The following is an 18,832-nucleotide window of genomic DNA, read 5'->3' on the forward strand; positions in this document are numbered from 1 at the left end:
TTTTTTCGACTATTCAAATACTACGAGGTCTTGACTACCATCCATGTACCTGTGGTCCTATTATTATATCCATAAACTTGCCACGTAATTAAGAATTTTTAACTTCTGTTTGCAATATATGTATAGGTTACAGCTGAAATGTACCAGACTAAGTGATCTAAATCTTAAATTACCGCTGTAAAAATGAAAAAATGCATAATTAAAATCTAAAATTTTGTGACTTGTTATGCAACCAGTAGGGGGTCCAGATACCCTATTGTTTTAATATTTCTTTAAACATAATATGTATCATCCATAGTGGGCCAGTGAAGAGTCTAACTTTCTACCACAAGATCCACCAGCCATGGAGGTTTTCAGATGAATTACTCTCCTGCTTTTAATGCGAGGAGAAACCAGTAATTGGGGTTATTTGAAGACTAGAGTTGTGGATCTCTGGTTTGGCTGAATGGCTTTCTTATCACTAACAGAGACACCCCTGAAGTTTCCAGAGAGCTCGGTAAACTATGTACTGCCAGCTCAGTGTCCCAGACTGCAATCTAACTTGCCTATCCGGTAGTGCTCTGACCACTATGTCAGTTGCCATATTTCATCACAGTATCGCACCAAACTCCAACCAAGATAAGATGCGTCCTGGAAAACCTGAATACAATAATCACAGCGGAACATAAGATCAGTTCCTGCCCGAGATGCTAATGATCGAGACAGTGCTATAATTATCACTGTACCCATAGGACCACCACAAATAATAAAGGTGTCACCTTTCACACCCAGACCTTGGTGCTCACAAGATGGTGCAGACACTTTTAATGAGTGCCCAGGAAATGTTATTAATGAATACTATTTCATAGTATGCCCCAAACATAACATCATATGTAATATAGCTGGAAATTACAAAAGAATACTGGCAAAAGCCTAGCCATGGCTCATGGAAATTGTACTCCAACAACACATGGAGACACGACTTTTGTCAAACCCCGTGTTTGGGCGAAATATATGTATTAAAGCAAATGTATATTAAATATACCCAGGGTCACAAAGAACAAGCCCAATCATACACACCATGTGGCCACAATTAAATAACAGATTTGTCTAAAGAATGTACTACAACCCAACAGTTGATTGATTACCAATGTTCATACCTGGGGCTACTAACCAATCAATACTAAATAAATTGACTTCTACACGTTAGAGAAAAAACAACAAGCCTGTGTGGTCAAACAAACTTGATGTAAAATGAGGATTACTGTTCATAGATAGTACAATAACACTTCCTGCCACTGTAACTTGTGGCAGGAGTTACACAGTAAAGCTGTATTGACCATTACTCACACATAAGTCACATCATAACAATAACACATGCTCTGGAATCACATTTACAGCCCGTTGAATGACATTTCCTGGACTCCACTCCACTCATGGAACTAAAATGACTCCTGGTATTTCCCATTTACAAACGCCTCAGATGTTCAAATACAAAAAAAAAAATTAGGATCCCAGAAATTCATATTTATTTTGCTCTTAAAGCAAATCTATCAATTTTCTAAATTCGTACATGTTCCATGTTTAATTTAGTGTATTTACTTACATAATAGTGTAAGCAATGTATATGTATTAAGAAACCCACCTTATGTGTACCACTATGGGGAAAGGCACTGAACTTCCTGCTCTTGGAATCTATGATTATTCCTCCCCATTAGGTTATCTGTCCCTTATTGTTAGGTCACAGCTGTTGTAGGGGGTCTGTATGGAAGAAAGGGCTTCAGGACAGGAAATTCATAAGTTTTGCTAGTTTTACCACAGATCTAGACATCCCTGTGGTAAAGTAGTGCCTTATTTTTACACAATTATACCGACAAACAAATGGCACAGTCGTGATAAATTTAGTTGTGATAAAATCTGTGAAAGTTCTCATTTAACCATTAGGTTTCTTTGTCATGTTGTCATGTTACTGGCGTGTAAACACCATGAGAGACAGTGAGGGCCAGGCATTCCTTCACTTCCATTCCATTGTATTGAACTCATAAGCAATAAACTACATAACTTCCATGATCACGCATACATGCAGACATTCCCGAGTCATCAAGCCAAATGCTGACAGCATCACCTCCAAAAAACATTTCCCAGGAGCTCAAATAATTGTGACCACCACGGGCCCTGCTTGGACCAGAGAAGCACTGCCGGTCACTCAAAAAAAAACCCAGTGTGAAGAACCTGGCCTTTAAATAACAGGAGTGCAGAAGAAGCCTGTACAACGTGCCGGTGATGTGCACAAGAGCTCGATGCCTACATTGACATCAAACAGGGAGCGACCACCTTTTAGACACGATTATTTATAGGGGCTGTGTCTAGTTAGAAGTGTGTATGTTCCAATCACCGACTGGGTTTACCGTTCAATAAGACTCACGTCACTGAAGTCAACAACACGTCAATTTGTTTAGCAGGTGTTCCATTTTTCAGCAATGCCAAAACCACATGCTGCACGTGCCAGTTTTTTGGTCACAATACTTTTCAGCGTTTTTAAAACAATACATTAAGCTCTTCTTTTTGCCAGAGGGGTGTCCTTAAAGTGTATTACACGCTCGTTTGGTCCTGAAAGCACCCAAAATCGCTTAAAGTAGGTTTTACGTATTGGTTTGTCCAAACAACAAAGATGACCCACCAAAAGCAATCATAAATATATGCAGGCGAAACCGTGCAGTCAGGCCCTGTTCAAATGCAGTAGCTCTAAAATATTCCGTGCAGGACAGGCATGTCAGATAGACAGGTTGAGACGGAGGGGAACCACCGTATACACCTCGCATGTGCTCCTTGCCCACAGAACTTTTCACAAGGAACTTTGCCTCGAGAGTCTGACGGAAGTGGACTTGTCATAGCCAATCACGACTGCCAGCCTAGCTGTGACTGCAGTGCCTGCACCTTGTGATTTGAGTTCCTTAGGACAGAAGAAGGCCCTATAGTATACTTTCCAGCACACGGTAACTGGTGCTTAAAGACTTCTGGACACACGGCATGGAATAATGCACGGCTACTAAAGAAGTTCTAGCTGGAAGACGTTCTAGCTCGGAAGTCTCTCAGCTTTGTGGGATCACATATGCTGCCATAACGTAAAAGAGACAAGCAAAGTACGCTCCATTAGGCCCCAACACAAACCAATGTACATACGCTAGGTTACAACATTCCTTCATTGAGCTTATCTTGTGTCCTCTACTCCTAGTGACAGCTGGCAAACCAGCTACACAAATCCCTGGGTAAGTGCTGAGAGATCCACGCCACCCCCCTCTTTACTGACAGGGAGGGGCGCTCGAAAATTCCTCTTGTTTCTGTGCTGAGGCTGCTAGAGAAGGCAAAAAAAAAATGAAAAAGAAACCAAATCGTGGCTTTCTCTTCAGACAAAAGCATTTTTTTTCCCCCGTTGGCCACATGAAACTCACAAGCCTTTTCGGCTTATTAGGCTAAGCATGAGGCAAACATCAAAACAGTTATAGCAGAAAATATAGAATTTGTAATGTTCGTATAGCAACACTTTGAGGAGAAAGTAAGAGAAAGTAATAGAAGGACACCAACATATTAAAGTTAGATCATAGATTTGCTAGATCTATAATATCATATATATATATATATATATATATATATATATATATATATATTTATATATATATATATATATATAGATAGATAGATAGATAGATATATCATAATTAGTGAATACACGTAATAATTTGATTAACCTGCTGAGGTTTGGAGTGTTTAGTGAAGTCAGTGAGAAGTCTCAAGTACAAACTCTTTATTTACCAACTAAGCCCCATTTAATGCTCAGTTATTTAATGCGCATGTGTTTGTACATATCACCTGCTGGTCCAATCAGCAATGGTGGGGTATAACAACATACAATAAAATTCTAGTGCGAACATTATGAACACTACCTCTTCCTTGAAAGAAAATCAAACCTCACCCAACACCAACTAAGTATTTTTAATATATTCAAAACTAAAAAAGAGGTTTAGACCAAATCTTTATTTAATAAAAGGGGGAAAGGTTACATTTGCGTCAAGCTTATTTTCCCTCTCTTTATTATTTAAACAAAAGAGAATGAGAGAGGGTTATAATAACCCTAGGTGTCTTATGTCAACATATTAACCACAATATAATGAGCACTAGACTTGTTTATTTTGATTTGTATGAACTTTCATTTTAACAAAACTTTCTAATTTTGTTAATTTGTAGGAATGTTCAAAAACGAGGCGGGAGCAACAACAAAACAAAAACGAAAATGAGCTTTGAATTCCCATTTGCATATTATTGTTTTTTTACTCATGCTTTCTCACACACTCTCTCTTTCTTAATGTCTCCATACCTGCTCCTCCAACCATTTCCATGTCTCCTTTTCCACAGCTCCACTTGTCTTCTCTTTCCTCTTGTTGTTCTTCTGTATTCTTTCTTCTGTCTTCTTTCTTGGCCCGCTTCTCCTCACTATCCTCTCCATTAGCCTGGCCTCCAGGAGCGCTTCTGCAAAAGGGCAGACCCTCCACGCACACCCTCTCCCCCGAGTATAATATCGAGGAGGCTGTCCCTGTGAGTGTTCCACGGCCCAGCCCTTTTGCGGAGGTACTCCAAGAGGCCAGAATAATGCAGACGGATCCATGGAGAAAGAAACGCTTCTGCACAAGTCCGCCCTCTCCTCATTTCACCTATTGGGGAAGTTGTTGTGTTCGGAGGCTTCACCTTATGGCAGAAGCGCTTCGTGGAGGTCATGTTAACAGAGTAGATAAGCAGGAGAAAGAAAGAAAGAAAAAAGAAGCAAGGGAAGTGGAGCAAAAAAGGAGTAAGGGGCACAGAAGCTAGTGTCTGAGAAGGTAAAGAGACATTGAGAGACAGTGTGAGATGGAATAAGAGTGTAAATGAGAGATAGTGAGGGAGGGTTGGTGAAGAATGGACCAAAACCGAAAAGTTTTTGGTCAGTGTGCATGTCTAACGAGTACCCTAATAAAACGAGCTTCCAAAAATGTCCCATTTCACCCTCACTTGGGAAGATTATATCATAAAAATAACCATAAAAAAGGACTAGATGGGCCAAATGGTTCTTATCTGCTGTGAAACTCTATGTTTCTATGTAACATAGCAAGACTGCAGAGGAGATTTTGTTGGCACAGAGGGACTGCTTACACAGACCTGCCACTTCCAGCAACAGATTTTAACACGGTGTAATATGGGCTTTCATAGAAATCTAATTAAGCTGTGAATATCAAATGCAAATAAATAGCCTCCCACAATGATAACCACAGGTCTCCATAGCTGATTCACTTTGAGAATTGGCAATAGTCCGTTTTTAGTACATGTCGTATGATCATGCTACCAGATAAGCCAATAATTTATAGCTAAATCCAGACAAACTGTCAAGTATGTTCAACGGTAACTTTGTTACCAGGATTACTCACAGTAAAATCTGCCCGCTGTGCCTGATGGGCAGTCTGGGTCTGTTTGGAGTTATACATGAGAAGAGGTTTGAAGAGCTCCACCATGATATATTTACACACCCATACATCACGGCATAAAGTGCTACAAATTTGCACGTCTGCATTAGAGTTTTTTTTAATTTAATCTTTTATTTATAATAATAACGAGTCAATAAATCAATATTTTTTGTTTGACTGGGATGTCAATCAGAGCACATTGGCCTTTGCTTGACTGTGTGGCATTGGCTGATGCCACATAAAATAACTATTATGACTGAACATGATCGTGGTAAGCTGTGCAACGCCAGAGAGCTAAATCAATTATGAAATGTAGCATTGTGTGAGATAATGTTAGAAATACAAAAAAGAACAGAGCTTGAACAGATATGAAGGAGAAGATATTTTGACACTGGGCATTTCCATCCTAAAGGAAGTCCAATGCAAAAGCACATTGTCGCAACTGGTCATTCTGTGACACAAGTACGGGTGAGTGTGACACACGCACAGGGCTGTGCCCAGGCGGGTGAACGGGGTGCACAGCGCCCAGGTGGCAGGGAGCGGAGGAGAGATGGGCGCTGGCTAGTGAGAAAGGTCTTTGCCGGGGGGGTCTTCCCTTTATCATGCATAGAGAACTTCAAACAACTTCAGCTTTAGTGAATAAAAAACAATATTTGAGTCCCTTAAATGTGAAAAATTAAAAGGACCGAATAAGTTGCTATACAATGTGTGCCAGACATAAGGAAGACTTGTGTAAAAGCCAATTCAATAGTTACCTTCTGCTTGACATTTGTAAGATAAAGCAATTGCCAATATCGCAGTGAAGCTGGGCCACTTCTAGCCCAAGAAAGCACGTCCGCGTCAACTCACCGGCTCCTTAATATGGAAATGCCCCTCCGGCTGCGCTCACGCAGGAGTGTAACACGTGAAATTCACACATTGTATCCACAACTGATGGAAAAATAAGAAAGAATGGAAATTAGCGTGAAATAGTTAGTTCTTCTTTTAACAACAAAAACCCACCTTTAACAGGGCATTACGGACATTTTAATAGTACCCACTGCACGGTGCTGCGGAATATTATGGTGCTATTTAACACAATGAATAATAATAATAGGTTTCCAATATCCCTGAGGCCTTATTACCTAGAAACATAGCCTCTGATATACTTGCTTATTGGCCTGTTAAATCTGCCTTTCCCTGTCATACGGTTTAGAAGCTGACAGGGGACCGGCTTTATTAGCACTGTCACCAAAGCAAATGTTTAACCTTTTAACTTATACTAATGTATTTAAAGGCAAACACACCCTCTTATTTCATATAAGACGAGAAGATCTGTCGTGTGGCGCTATTAATACTAGGAAACGTGTGCAGGGGGCTGTGTTTGTAGGAGATACGGCCACAAGTCAGCAGTGGATTTGACTAGTGTTGGTACAAAGGTTCAAAAGTAAAACTTTGATCCCAGTGCTGTTACCAATCAGCGAGGAAGCGGAGGATGATATACGAGAGGCTCAAATCGCAGCGATCCCTTGAACTAAACCACACACTGATGGGACATGATGGGTGAAAATCCCTCTTACCCTCTTTTTTCCCCTGAATTCCCTCTTATCTAGCATTTCAAAATGATTGCTGGGTATTAATGTATCCCAGATCAACAACACAAGTCAGAATAATATGTTTAGAATCAACAGAACACTACTTTAAGTAAAGCGTATTATAAAACGTGTTTAATCTTCTCGTGACACAGGGTTTGCCATTTTTAGCATATCTTTGTTCACCCATGATTTCCCTTTTCCATTTTTCAAGGAAAGATAGGGCTTTTTCTTTATACCATTTTTGTGTGCTCTGCCATTTAGTACAAATTAGATACAAAAACCAGCAAAAAAAAAACACCCAAACTTTCTTTGTAAAGGGAGAAACACCATCCATTGGCCTGTATTGCTGATCACAGTATCTGTGATCAGCCCCTCTGGGAACCTTTTGACATTTAATATTGTTTCCACCAGTGTCAGGACTGACACAGCCGGCAATGTTCAGACGTTCTCCATTATTCTAGTGTAAACCAGCTCCTGCTGACAGGGAAGACCCCAAAGATGCTGAATGACACTCTGATTTTCCGTGTACTGGCAGCAAAAAACCATAGGACATACTATTATGTCTTCTGTCATCCAGAGCATGTTTTAGATGACTTAATAGTCCCAAAGGGTTAAAGAACAGAACTTACATTACATAAAAAACCAAACTGTCACACAGAACAGAAAATAGTGGCATTGAGGCGGGAAAAGCACATGGCGATGGCTGATATGACAAATGTCCAAGGGCTGATGATCAGGAGAGTGAGGATTGGGAATTAATCCTCCTCTTCAAGATGGTCAACGATGGAGTAGTCTTTCAGCAAGCTGAGGATCAGCCTGTGACAGCCTGTCTCGGACAGTAACCTGTTCCCTACTGAGGAACAAGACTTCCTTAGCAAACCAAAAAGCGTCCTTAGCGCAACACATTAGGCACCAAGGATCGTCAATGTTTACAAATGCCATTTTAATTATTGTTAAAATAAAAAATGCTGCATAGTTTGCTATATGGTGGGGAAACCCCGTCTAACTTACACCGATCACAAAGAGAAAGAAAAACTAATGAATTATTAAAAGTTTACTCTTATTATATTCAATAAAATAACCCAAAAATAAAGTGAAAACGAAATCACATCACCCCCAGCCAACCACCAATCACATAAAAACATAATTAGTAGTAAAGCACTCAATAAAACATAAGTAACACAACTCCACAGAGCCCATAGGATAGCACAGATATAAGTGTCCCAATGTACAAGTCCTAAATACAAGTCTATGCCTCCCTACACCGTACATCGACCGGAACGTATAGTAACCCAATCGTTCATAAAGTCTAACTGTCTAATCTACCAGGGGCAACGCTGGAGAGCCTCTGTGCAGTCACCCGACGCGCGTTTCGCCAAAATGGCTTCGTCAGGGGCTAACCTAACCTCTATGACTGGTAGTAAAGGTGTCACCTTGGAAACGGGTACAAATAACTCAATATATTAAATATATTGTATAAGGCATGAATTTAGGTAGTTATTTGTATATGAAAACAAATGTTTATATAATCCATCATGTTTAAAAGTCATTCTGTGTGTTGGTACAAGCAAATAAGCATGGAAACCACAGCTTAGTTGTGCAAGCCCTGAATTCCAATGCTAAATATATACTTTTTAAACTCTGGCAGGGTGTACATCACATTCAAAGCTATACAAATGATTTTCACTCATAGGACTTCGTACGTACAACAGCAATATGGCTGAGCCTCCTGTGAGTAACAATATATCGGGTATTAGCTGTACTATGAAAAACTGCCCCGCTGGTGGTATTAAAGGTATATAAGCATGGAATATTTAATGTGGAATTAATGTGGGGTTATCACATTTTACATTCTTTTTCTGATATCATGTCATCCACTATTTAATAAGACAAGCTTTTGATGAGTTGCACCCCAAAGTGCATCTGCTTGATTTTCCGAAAGCAAATAATGTTGCGATAACCTTTACAAACATATTATTTTCTTAATTTCATGAAAACCAAGATACATATACTCTACATTTACAGAAAACTACATCTGCACTATATAGACAAAAATATTGGGACACCTGACCATTAAACCATCAGGGACTTTTATGACATCGCATTCTACATACATAGACAATCATATGTAGTTGGTCTCCCCTTTGCACCTATAACAGCTTCCAATACTGTGGGAAGGCTCTCCACAAGATCTTGGGGTGTTTCTGTGGGAATTTTTGCCCATTCATCCAGTAGAGCATTTCTGAGGTCAGGCACTGATATTGGATGAGAAGGCCTGGCTCTCAATCTCCTTTCCAATTCATCCCAAAAGCGTTGGATGGTTCCCCATCGTCGTGTTCTGGCAGAACACAGCTTCAATGCACTGCGAGGAGGCCACATAGGAGATGTCATTCAGGTCTGTGCTGCAAAAGCATGGACCTCCACCAATTTTACAACTCGGTGGGGCAGTCTGGGGAGACTTTTTGATCTCCCCAACCTGCCCACAATCCCTACTGCCCTCAAAAGCGGGACAGTGGGGCAGCTTGGTGGAACAGCTGTTAAAAGAAGATGACACCAAATGATATATTAGTTATATAAAATCACAAGACAAACTATTGTTATCACATGTACCCCAGTGATCTTACAAAGGACACTGCCCAGTCACTACTATTATCCTGAAACTGTGGCGTTTTCAATGTGTCATCTCCTGCCTTTACCTTCCAGAAATGGCTCTGACATCTTACACCTTGTATTAACAAACCTCCGGCTTACACGTGGAACCGGATACCATGATGAGCCATATGCAACCATGCAGCTATTATTTAACTAGGACATATGACAAGGATGTAATGATTACACTATGAAATATACAAACAAGGAGACACAGCACACACATCTTTATACTCAATTAAGTGATTTGCAACATCCTGCTATCTTTTTATTTTTCTCACACAAAAAAACCAGCTATATACAGACCAGGATAGGCACACCAGGCAAATGTCTGGTGGGGCAGTAGCTGACAGAGCCCCCAACCCAGCCAATCTGCTGGTCCAGTGGCATATCAGGTGCGGCCGCTGGCTGGATATGCCCAGCAGCAGGTTCTCTGTTTTGTGATATTTATGGGTTCCATCGGCTGGTGTGTTTACTACTTTTTGTTTGAAATTTGACATTTTTTACTATGGGACAACGGACCGGAATAAAAGATTAATTGTACCATTTTTATGATATTTCGTTTGAAGGAGTGCCAGCGTTTGGTCATTGTTAAGGTGCTGCTTCTTTATCCCCAGTCTGGTCCTGGTTATATACAGCACATAATGGCCACCAGAATCCTTCAATACAATGAAAATGAATTGTCAGGATAAAATGAAACTGCGGGCATGTATCTTCCCAAGGTTTATGCAGTTCTAATTCTGTGCTATGTTCAAAGTTATGTATAACGTAGCAGGCATTTGCCAATAAGGAAGCCCACATAACAGTGGGTAGGGAATCACAAAGTGGCATATACCCTTTGTCCTTACCGAAGGCCAATATTCTCTAATTTTTGGAAGATGGATCTTATACAAATGATATTGAGTAGGGAGAACAGTTACACAAGCCATGGACTAACATCACGTCACATAAAATCACAATGACAAGCAACAGATCAAGAAAAACACCACTGGTCACGTCTCTAGCACAATGACTGCAACAAGTGCAGTGTCGCTACTCGCTTGGCATATTTTGGCTCCGCAGAGTACTCCACTCTCTCCAATCTTCATAATAGAACCAGTTCATTGGCTGTGGCAGACATCAAATTTCTACTAAACCGGCAGTAAATCTTTGATATTAAAGTTTTCCTTGCTAGTTCCTGAACTCAGTTAAATATGGAGCTTATCATTCATAGAGATATCTATAACTCTTTTAGGGCCGGGGGGGGGGTAAAAAGATCTGCCCAGCACAGTTGCTTAATTCACATTATTGCTATAAGCAAGAGACTTCTGCTGTGAAGCAGATCAAATAGTTTATGGGTAAACCATTGAGAACTCATATAAATTGTTTCATTGTGTTGCTACTGAGAGTAATTACACATAAGTGAAGGTACTGATGTGGAATCAAAATAAACAACCCTTTTTTCCCATATGAAATCACTGACTGTATTAGAAACACTGTATTTACACACGGGAATCATACTGTGCAGGCATCGTCAGTGGTGATTCAGTAGTTTGGCATCTACAAATAGAGAAAAACCAATGGAAATGTATGCACTTAAAGCTTCATAATACAGAACAATGGCAAAATATGCATTTACAACATCTGTAAACATATCAATGTTAGATCTGTCAAAAGACAATGTTCTACTGAAGAACACAGCAAAAGCACATGGACAGTACTACAAAACAATACTTTACACCACTAATGGCTCTGCTAAAGATGTTATTTTGGTAAATCAGGATAGTCTGCATTATGTATAAATAAAGAAATTTTTTTAAGGTATTCACTTTTATAAAAAAAAAAAGTTACTCAGCTTTACAATGTATGCCATTCATAAATGAAACCACACACTGGGGTTTGTGCTGTCACTGTCTGTTACAAATAAAATAGAATAACCCTCCCTTAACCAATCAGAAGTGGGTACACTACACCTCACCCTCTCACTCCACTACACCTCAATCTATCAATCACACATCATACCTAACTCTCTTATACCTCACTCTCCCACACCACCACGCTCATACTGAGCTTAGAGCTCTTCCTTTTAGCTAGGCTCACATTGTGCCAGCAGCCATGTTTGATACATTTTGGGCCGGCCCATGCTCGGCTGGCCGGCTCCTGGGACCATCTGTAAAGAGTGCCCGAATGAATTTGGGTTCTAAGGGTGCTGTGAAGGGTTCCATGTAGCACAGACAGGGTTGCTTTAACCCAGAAACTGATTCCCTTCTGTGAGTTTTCACATCCAACTACTCAGGAAAGTACTTTATATCAGTTTGTTAAGAACATGCCAATTAAGTGTCCCAAAAAAAGTCAGAATCAGAAATAGCTATTATCCTAAACAGAGGCCCCAACCCTGATTCTTACTAAGCAAATCAAGCCAATTTTTGGTATATACTTTACATGGAGAAAATTTAAAAACCTTTTTCATAGAATACACAATTGGCACAGGGCCTGCTTCTCCCTGTAGTGGCCAGAGAAGTGTCATTATAGAAATTGACTTTGCTTGGTGGCTTTGCTTTATAGTCCCTTACAATTTGCCAGTGTAAGTCTTTGTATCTACATTGCATTGTAGAATCCTAGATTAAGCTGCATCACTGCCTTAAAACAAAAGAAATCCATAAATCGGTCTTCCTCAAACTAAGTCTCCACATTGGATACAACAGGTCTGTAAAAAAAGGTGTCGGTACAGTTTTAACGCAGTGTGATGTATGATGTAAAGCCTCGTAATGCAACTTCATGCTCAAACATGGAACTTAATTTCTATCATCTACAGCAGTGTCTGCTAATATCAGCGGATGAACAATGTATATCGTATCCACAGGCTGTTGATCCCACATCGAAATATCCAATACATGCTAGATGGATGTCATCAAAGTGTTACATGGAAACTCCGACCAGATAAACTGCAACATTCTTTCCATGCTTCTCATAATAGTCTATTCACTAAAACACATGACAGATTGTGACTTATTTTCATGTGTATTGGTTTTATGTGTTTATGTGTTCCACCTATTGTACTGAATATAACAGTAATAGTATCTTTTATGTAAACCTTCATATAAAAAAAAAAAAAAAAAAAAAAAAAAAAAAAAGAATGAAATGACGGGTCTTATTTTCTAAGCATATTAGACAGTGTGATTAATATTTTGTCTGTGAAATGGAACCTTTAAGGTGATAAGTATTATGCCTTGTTTATAAAAATACCTACACATATTTGTGCTATTGAATGCCCTTATCTTCACTACATATTAATAGAAACCAATGTGTTATTTGTGATTATAGGGCACGTAATCCCAGTGCAGTGCTATAAATTCAGTTGATGTTCTCAGTATCCATAAAACTAAAAAACATCTGATATTTAATAATTGTATTCCACATAGCTATACCATAGGCGGGATGCGAACCAGGACTAGCGGTTTTACCTAAGTCACAAGTGGGACTTTCAAGTAATGATATTGCCGTAACATGCGATTCCAATAGCCACCATGTCTTTATAAACTAAGCTTAAGACATAAAGGCACTCAGTGCTCTGTTCTGACATATTGCTTCAATATACTGGGTTAATAAGTCACATGTGTGCAGGGATAAATTCAATTACACTAATTGTCTACCATTTATCTTACTCATCAAATATATCCAAATAAACAGATTAAGCTCGAGCATACAAAATACTGCAATGGGATGGCTCTTAATAATCCATGCACAGTATCCAAACCAATAGTGACCAGGGTAGGGAACCACACCATGTATTCTATGTTTCTACATATATATATATGTATATTGATATATATAGATATACACACATATGCAGATATATATACAGATATATATATATATATATATATATATATATGTATATATATATATCTGTATATACGAATGCCACCAATGTTTGTTTTGCTTAAACAAGTAAGAAAACCACAGGCATCTCTGCAAAAAAAAAAAAAGAAAAGAAAAAGACATACATACATGTCTAGTCATGGTTCGTTTATAGATACCTGTGAAATTATGAAACAAAAAGACTGTTATGCGTACAATGTGGATACTAACTGACAAAATAGAAAATATATATTATTTATTATAATAACAATAAAAATAATAAGAATAATTATTGTTATTATACCAATAGACTCCACAGTGCTATACAATTTTCACTAAAAAAAACTAACATGTCAAGAAACAGAAACTGCTCTGTAGAGCTTACAATCTAAATGAACATATGATATAATCAAATTGTAAAGGAACTTTATTTCAAAGCATTCATTTATATTCTGTGATGTGGTCGGAATATAAGACCACAAATGACATTTGTATTTTATCATCTAATTCTTTCTGTACACCAAAATGTGTAATCGCTGGTGATTCTAGCAGAACGTTTCACATTGTAGCTCATACTGAAAATATGTTAATAAACTAAAGATTGGGGGTCTAGAAACGGAGCAACTGGAAATGGTGCTGTTTTCACACTACCCCACGGTGACAAGGCAGTATGTGCTGGTCACACGGGATGCTGGGTAAATATTCTTGCCTTGGGCCCCACACCACCCTATGGAAGGCTCAGTGTGTGTATGTACACGTTTCGGAGCAGGAGCTTTCCAGCAGAGGGTTAAATCCTACTACTGGAAACGGTTATGCTGATTGGGTGCTGAATTTTGGTATTTAGTTAAGATACAAGGAAGGACACAACAATCCACATCACACCAATCACAGGCTACAGCAAACGGGTGCCACCTTCAATCATAGAGTTCTGAAAGTCAGGCAGAAGCATTCTTACTAATAGCAACACATTGGCTTCCACATAAAATGAAATACGGTACGGGGGCCCGAAACCACTACAGCTGTCAAGAACAATGCTGATGACCTAGCGGCTTTCAATATTCCATCAATGTGACCACCAAAAGTTTAACAGAGAATCACCGCCCAACATACAAAAACATAACACGTCCCAACTACCGCAATACAGAAGTCAATCAAAATCAAAAATATTTTGGCAGAATTTTTTTCACACTTTTTTTTAAAGTCTTGGACCTACAGTAGGACACTAAAGCCTAATGTAAAACTAGAGTACAGCAAGTCTGTAATCCAGCCACTAAAGGGTTAGCGCATTTGGTTCATGTAGCCAAGGTAACAGAGCAGGCTGAACACAGTAAACATATTACACATGCCATATAACATTATTCAAGTGCTAGGGGTTTAAGTGCGGCAGACAGCAGTGCGGGATCACAGACTTAAACAAGCAGAGATCCCATAAACCAAACAGCCACACGATTATTCAGCAAGAGTTCCAAACACGCATGTAACCAGCAATATGTTATAAGGACAATGTGTATTCGCTTGGGTTTGTGTATGTCTATACAACACTTTCATTCACTGTATATGCTGTATCCCAAAATGGTATACACACACACATTTATATAGTGCTGACAGGTGTATTATACCAGGGATGCAGCAGGCACCCGCACACGCCATGAGAATGATGACCCTATCAAATCAAGAAGAAAAATGTTATCAAACATTCACCAAACCTTCCAAGCATAGGCTTAGGTGTCCTACATAAGGAGGAAGAGGAGACACACAATTGTTGTTAACATCTGGCAGAGGCGTGAAGAACACCTGCCTTCATCACCCCGTTGTACGTCCCTTAATATCTCAAAATAGAAGATTAATGTTCCAGTCCATGAATGTAGACCATAGCTGGAGATGAGGTGGGTGAGAGGTGCAGCTGCACGGAGCAAAGAAGAGATCAGAGCATCTTCAGTATTGTGCAGGAGTGTTGGGTGCAGAATCTCCTACTTACAATAAGGTGCAGACACCGAAACACATACCCTGGGCAGTGCCCCCAAAATATCATTGTCACTCTAGGCAGAAACCGTGTGAAATTAGAGCAATACACCCAGGTTTAGCTATTGGGCCGGTGATTCTTCTAAATGGTCGCTATTAAAGTGAAATGTGCTGGGTAAAGATGCTGCCAGGCAGATTGATCTAGGGCACTGGGGTAGAAGTAGGGGCACTGGGGTAGAACTAGGACATTAGTAAGGAGCAGAGTGGGGTAAAGGTGGGGCATTATTATGAAGTAGGTTGGAGTAGAGCTAGGGCACTATCAAGGAGCAGACTGGGGTAGAGATGGGCATTATTAATAAGCAGACTGGGGTGCAGCTAGGGCATTAGTAAGGCAGGTACTGGGGTAGACTCTAAAGAGGAGCCCTGTTTGGGCGATTGCAGACAAGCACAGGATACAGCTTCAACAGGATACACACACACTGTAAGCAGTCACACACTCAGTAAGCAGTCACACATCCTAGGAAGGGAAAACATGACAAACTCTCGATGAGAGTAGAAACAGCCCACATACCCTTTTTTCCTGAGCCTGCGATTATGATGCGATCTCATGTGCTTTTTCGATTTAACCCTCTGTTTAATGACTAATAAATAGAATAAAAGCTGGGCTTCTTCCGTTGTGTGGCTTTAAGCTGTGAGCTAATGTGCCTCTGTCACTGAGCTGATTGGAAGAGATGGGCCCCACCCCCTCCTGCATCTGCTTCTAGATTCACATTACAGGGCAGCGAGCAGTGCTAGTGGAGAGAGGAGGGGGATGGGCAGCCACCAGTTCCCTGTACCTTATGTAATCCAGTCCTTGTGCATGCCAGGCAGGCAATAACAGGTTAACTCTTGCTTGCCTGTTGCAAAAGCTCAAGTTACGTTACCGTTTGGTAGAATCCTAGTTGATACATTGTGTTACTCTCTTGCTGACATTTCAAACATGTCATTGTTGTGTGCAGTAGAGTGTGTGTGACATGCTGGAAATGACCATCTCGAACTCCCACACATGTGTATCCCGACATGGGTGTGTTAGAAGTCTCAGATACACAGTGCTGTGGCTGTGCAGGGTGACAGGAGGAAGTCTCATGGAGAACAGTCAGCTATCACAGTGTTGTTGAGGGGGGGAGGGGTCTGATGACACAATTTGCACATGGACAGTCTGCTGCCAGGTAGTAAAACAGGGAGATCTCATATGCTTACACTAGCCTTTCCTCCAGCAATGGGGAGACAGATCCAGTGTAGGCCGATACATAATGCTGAACACCAAGTTGGAAAGAAAAAACAGATCTAGAACATACAGCCCTCAGTAAATGTACAGCAAAACCAGGAGGTTCCTTTCAATATCTGGGAACTTTCTAAATGACCATGAGGTTCCTGAAATATTAACCCTTTAGTAGCCCATCATGAAGATCCTCTGTAGTGACTCGCCAAATGTGTTAACCGGTCCTCATGGAAACCTTGACTCATTATTTAAAGGCACACTTGAATCACTTAAGCATTTAAGCAGCGGTATCAACCATAACATGCCAGGAGTCTTAGATATGATCACAACATTGTAGAATGGGAACTGTGTGACCCTGAGGATTCACTCCATCACCCCGAGATTGGGGCAAAAACAGTGAGGCCCAGGATCAAAGCTGAGATTTTCCTGATAGAGATCCATACAGACACAACCGGGGATGGAATTCTGAGAATATTTTATCGTCAGGCAAGTAAACATTAAAAATTATCTTAAGAGATACCATCAAATCATTGCTATTTATTACAAAAATAGCACCACTGATTACTACAAATACAGGGTGCAGCCCAGGGCACGTGCGCTTCTTATAATGTCCTTAATGCAGTAGAACAGAATGTTACAACTTGTCAATATTTACACTAAAACAGTCCCCTCTTGAGCTGTCAAAAGACTATATATCCTCACAGGTTCCACAAACTGTTTACTATTAATTTTATAGTGTTTTATAGGAATTATCCTTAACAGGTTATTCTGTAATGTGGAAGTTTACAGGAGAGTTGAAGTTTCATCAACTTCACTGCATGATGAAGTGCTGACCCCAGTACTACAAAAACGAATACATAGGTCAGCGGGTGAGGTGACTCTCTGTGCTATACATAATAAGAGCCAACTCAGCCCTAAATGCACTGATACAGAGTAACATCACAGAGCTGAAACTGCAACTCCCCTGCAGACTCCAGCTTTCATGACATAACCACAGTTGGTAGTAGTTCCAGAGCTTTTAAGTTTAATTGAGAAGAAAACAAAGCAACCTTGTTTATTAGATGAGACAAAACTTAACATGTAATAAGCCACCTACATCTCACGGGCTGTCACATGTTCTGCATTTTAAAGTTAAATATAGCCCAATATATAGTCCTAGCTAATTGCAATGAAGGAGAATATGAAATGTTTTTGAGCACCCATCAGAGTTCTATGAGTTGGGACTTTGTGAAAACATCATTGTAAGGTCTGACCTGTGCGCAGTAAATATAGTCTATATTTATAAGCAATTTTTGGTGTTTAGTCATTTGTTTTGTGTCTATATGATTCAGTATATATCATTTATAGGTTGGGTCACCAGCATAAAACAAAGCTTTTGAATGTCAACACTACCGTTGACAGTATACAGATAGTACATGACTTTGGAAGGCTATATCAAATTATTTCAGCTTCTATGGACAATAAATTGACTTATCCCGGCCAGAGTACGCAAGTACACCCAGATACTCACACATGTACCCTCAGACACACAACCTACAGCTTTCTCCCCTAGCACAGAGTGGTTCTGCATTTGGAGGCTGGGACACACACACACACACACACACACACACACATATATATATATATATATATATATATAATATATATATATATATATATGTGTAGTTACGTAATGGAGTAGTCATGTCAAAAAAGATAAGACACAACAGTTCCTGTAAGTCATTACGTGCAAATGGATTAATCTCTAAGAGTAATAAAATGCTACCTATATTTACAGTGAAAAATAGTGATTAAGCAACACCACATTAGCAACTGTTCCTGGCTTTGGAGACAAAACTACACTCTGGAACACCGTGTTCTCAAACCGCTTAAAATGGAATTTTAAAAATGGCAAAAATTCTTTTTGTCCAAAGTAAGACACGATTTATCAATATAAAACTGCTGCTGCTTATTGAACTCGGGTGTTGGAAAATAATAGTGCTTTCCCTTCTGTTACTTGTTTTATATCATGAATGAGTCGCTGTTCCAGACAGGTGTATAATATCATTATACTCTTTGGGGCGATGCAAATAAAT

The 18,832-nt window shown here is 39.7% G+C and overlaps 1 protein-coding gene across 2 annotated transcripts in view; it reads right to left on the reverse strand.

The window, feature by feature from the left end:
- Positions 1 to 16,235, reverse strand: part of NCOA2 (nuclear receptor coactivator 2) — a 67,820-nt gene extending 51,585 nt beyond the window's left edge. The window contains exons 1-2 of one of the 2 annotated variants that reach the window (XM_053467755.1): positions 16,068 to 16,235; positions 6,321 to 6,401 (exon numbers count right to left, since the gene is read on the reverse strand). The gene's annotated coding sequence lies outside the window, so the exon portion shown is untranslated. Of the gene's footprint in view, positions 1 to 6,226; positions 6,402 to 16,067 lie in introns of both variants that reach the window. The other variant, XM_053467754.1, reaches the window with a different exon arrangement.
- Positions 16,236 to 18,832: the final 2,597 nt, after the last annotated feature.

The sequence above is a fragment of the Spea bombifrons genome, chromosome 5 (genome assembly GCF_027358695.1).
Source record: "Spea bombifrons isolate aSpeBom1 chromosome 5, aSpeBom1.2.pri, whole genome shotgun sequence".
NCBI classification, from domain to species: Eukaryota; Metazoa; Chordata; class Amphibia; order Anura; family Pelobatidae; genus Spea; species Spea bombifrons.